This window comes from Cimex lectularius, unplaced genomic scaffold (assembly GCF_000648675.2).
Source record: "Cimex lectularius strain Harlan isolate CLEC.00 unplaced genomic scaffold, Clec_2.1 scaffold70, whole genome shotgun sequence".
Classification (NCBI taxonomy): Eukaryota; Metazoa; Arthropoda; class Insecta; order Hemiptera; family Cimicidae; genus Cimex; species Cimex lectularius.
The window spans coordinates 1,862,150-1,866,342 of record NW_019392651.1 but is presented as its reverse complement, the minus strand read 5'-3'; the positions used below and the strand labels follow the sequence as shown (position 1 = coordinate 1,866,342).

At 30.2% G+C, this 4,193-nt stretch overlaps 1 non-coding gene across 1 annotated transcript; it reads right to left on the bottom strand.

Moving 5' to 3' along the window:
• Positions 1-1,008: 1,008 nt before the first annotated feature.
• Trnap-cgg lies at positions 1,009-1,080 on the bottom strand. Its single transcript has one exon. It is a non-coding gene; the product is annotated as a tRNA-Pro (tRNA).
• Between the last annotated feature and the right edge of the window lie 3,113 nt (positions 1,081-4,193).

Sequence of the window (4,193 nt, the reverse complement as noted above, 5' to 3'; positions counted from 1 at the left end):
AAGGATGTTTCTACTCACAAAACTTTTGAACGCAACCAAAACTTGCGAACAAAAGTTTTGTGAGTAGAACCATCCTTAACAAAAAGTGTTAGACCCACTCACCTCATTATTTCCCACAAATTCAGTTTTTTGTTGCCAAGCTTTTGATTGATTTTAAGGTCAACAGGGCAAAACAATCTAGAGGTCAATAAAATGACGTTTCTTTGAAGACCGCTCAATCCAAATATTTATTATCAAGGACTGTAATTAGTGAATTACTAGTAGTTGTATCGGTTGTTTAAATATAATGCCTGTATATTATTTTGAGATTTTTTGTGCGTGGGTATTTCAACTACGAGGTTTTATGCCCGTAGAGTGCCTGTGTTAAAAAAAAAAAAAAAAAAAATATATATATAATAAAAAGTCGACCGTCAAGTTTTCCAACGAGGTTGCAAATTTTTTAATTTTTTACTATTACAAATTTTAAATTTAGCAGTTTTTGAAGAAATTAGTATTTGTTTTTTTACCAAAAATTAAATTTGAAGTTCAGAAAAGAATCTTAATAAAGAATTATATAAATAATAGGGTATAGTAATAAAGAAAATTTGACGATTTTTCTGTCAAGGTTTTTCTTGGGATTTCCTCAAAAATAAATAGTTAAAAGCTACGCGTAGATTTATGACGAAAACAGTAGATAGTTGATAAAACATAAAATGCTGAATATGTACGAAAAGGTTGAAAATTGTATCAAAACCGACGAGCCTTATTTTGTCATTAAACATAATCATCGAACGGAGAATGGGCTACATTTCAATTTAATAAAGTAAAACAACTAATAGTTAATCCTACATTTATTAAACAAAATTATTATTTAAACGGTGCAAAACAAATAAATACCTCTCGGTTCAAAAAAAAAAAGAAATTGAATTTTATAAAATTATTGATACATATGTGGCGTTTTAAACAATATTTCTGTTGGTACTCAAAAATCCAGATGTCAGTAAGCGGGCGCGTACGGTACAAAAAATTGGGCTCGTCCGGGATTTGAACCCGGGACCTCTCGCACCCGAAGCGAGAATCATACCCCTAGACCAACGAGCCTTTCACAATGACCTCGCCTATCTGAGCGTACACAACCTTTCCAAGCCGATCCGCGTTCTTCCATTCCCGTTTATTTTTAATACGTTTTCTTTTTCGGTATTAATGCTACAATATTTTCTGATTTAATTATTATTCAATGAAACATTTATATTTATTATTCTTATACGTAGGCTGTATAAATTAACCTGCTTGATTTTTAGTTTCAATTGATAATAATCAGTCACAATTCTCTCTCTCTCTCTCTCTCTCTCTCTCTCTCTCTCTCTCTCTCTCTCTCTCTCTCTTATTTTAATATAAATATAGTAAAAGCTATCGAATCTTATCAATAAGCAAAAAACTTTTGTAAAACGATATTTTTCAAGTAAACGGCATTTTTATTTATTTATTTTTATTATTATTTTATTTATTTTTTTGTGTGCAAAACATGAAATTTCGTTTTATACACAGCAAATTTTAGTGTTTAAAAATCAATTTAAATGCAAACTAAAATAGTCTCTAGAGTTGTTAAAACGAAATTTCATATTAGTTTCACTATGAAAAAAATTATGACCTTGTTTATTACTTGACAAATATTTCCTCCTTATGTCCTTGTTTTAGTCGGCCGTTGGATAATCAATTGCTAATTTTAAACTTATGTTGAGGTGAGCGGCCCCAGAAGACAAGTCAAAACATGTTTTGAACGAAGCATTTGGACTTTTCTTCTGGGGCCGCTCACCTCAACATAAGTTTAAAATTACCATTTTCCTGCTAACATATTTTCTGATTTAATTATCATTCAATGAAAAATTTATATTTATTATTCTTATATGTAGGCCTGTTTGCTTTTTAGTTTCTATTGATATATCAATGTCACAATTGTGACTCTGTTTACGGCTCTCTCACTCTCTCACTCTTTCTGTCTTTCTCTCGTTCTCTCTCTCTCTCTCTCTCTCTCTCTCTCTCTCTCTCTCTCTCTCTNCTCTCTCTTTCTCTCTCTCTCTCTCTCTCTCTCTCTCTCTCTCTCTCTCTCTCTCTCTCTCTCTCTCTCTCTAAAAAACTTTTATAAAACGATATTTTTCAAGTGAACTAGGCCTTTTTATTTATTTATTTTTTGTGCAAAACTAATGTGAAATTAGTTAATTAGTATGTAGTTTTACACACAGCAAATTTTAGTGTTTAAAAATCAATAAATATAAATTCAAAGTAAAATAGACTCTAGAGGTGCTAAAACGAAATTTCATATTAGTTTATGAAAATTATGACCTTGTTTATTACTTGAAAAATATTTCCTTATTAGAATATTTTTGGTAATTGATAATACTTTAACTTTAATAGCTTTTACTATATTTTTTATTGCAATCTACATAAAAAATGTTATGTTCACATACTTGATTTGAGCAAACAGAAAGGCGAAATAAAAATAATTTTCAAAAAAAAGTTTTGCGAAATCAGGGTCTTCACAAGAAGTGGCGTGTAAGTGTCCGATATGTTGGAGTGTAGAATAAGCAAAAAAATTTTGTCCAAATTCATGTTAGTATGTATGTATACAATATTAAGATTGTCAGCAATAAATTATATATACCCGTTTTCTCCAGGAATCGAAATAGAGGACCCAAAGAGTCGCTGTCGTGAGCAGAATTCTCATATCGATTTACGCTATTGTAATATCGTAAAAATTAATAAGTTTTGAACATTCCTTTGTTTTCAACGTGTTTACTTTATTCCTCTAATAATATTTGTAAACGTACAAACGAGAAAGCTGGGCGTGTAATGTTCAAACGTGAAAGCTTCACCCTTAGTAGCACATGGCAAAAAGAACAAGAAATGTTGTGACAAAATACTTAAACCCTTGTACAATTTAATATGTTGTTCGAATGCCTCACTTTCCCTGTGGGGTGTCTTGTTAAAATCCTCTTTCCTTTTGAAATGTTTCGGAGGAATTTATCCGTTTAACGGTATCGTTTTTAATCTCCTTGGTATATTTATCCAAGTTGAGTTAAGCTTCGTTCCTTTTCATGTGTTATAAAAATGCTTGTTCATTTCTAAATTTCTCAATCATAAAATTCATTATTCTTCATAATACTTTATCTTAATTACTGTACAATTGCTATATCTTCAATAGCTAACGTAACTTTTTTGTCACCAAGTATATATTTTTGATCAGTCTTGTTTTGCTCAAATGGTTGGCTTTATTTGTTTCAAATTTTGAGTGATCGTGTTGAGTTTTTTGATAATTTATATAAATATTCATAGCCTAATTGTCACCATTCATCTTTAACATTGAACAAAACGGACAAAATCACGGCAAAACTTGCAATTCAATCATCCAAGTAAAGCGACGGTAGCACTAAGCATCGAAACATGCGCTTTTAACTTTGAATTAATCGAGTTATTTTTCTTCTTCTATTTTTACTATTTCCACTTTATATTGTGCTTTGTCAAATTAACCCTTAAAGTTATGTTGGCACTTTGTACCTGTTGTCAAGTTGTAGTTTATTATCGTTACTTTTGTTCAGTTTCTTAACTGAATAATTTTCTTTCAACAAATTGTTGTCCCTATCGCTTCCCGACTCGGTATTCCGACTCTAAAGTTGGGCTAATTTGGTGAGAAAGTTGACTCTGATATCTTGGCTTTTTTTTCTGAGAAACACATTTCACGTATATACTGCCGTATATTTTATTATCATACTTCTTTAGCCTTAAACTCCAACAGAATATATTATCACCATTTTTTTTTCAAATTTATTTTTGACAATATTTTATCTCCTACATAACTATATACATCTAGATTTTTCTTTTGCTGATCATTATATATGTATATAACATTGTACCTATACCAAAAATAATTATTTTTTTGCTACCTCAAAAAAAACTTTTAATTAACATAATTTGATATTAAAAATAAAATAAACCGTTTTTAACTTTAATGAAATAAGCTATTAAAAATATACAAAAATGGTTTTACCACCCACATGAAAGAGTGCTACCAGTGGGTAGGTAGTTCTTTTATTTTATTTTCATATCTGTACGCTATTGCTTGTTACCCAGAGAAAGTGAATGCTTGTAATATCCAATAAAATATTTTTTTGTTATGGACTTGTGTCGATTTACATGAGTAGGTGATGCAGATGTTT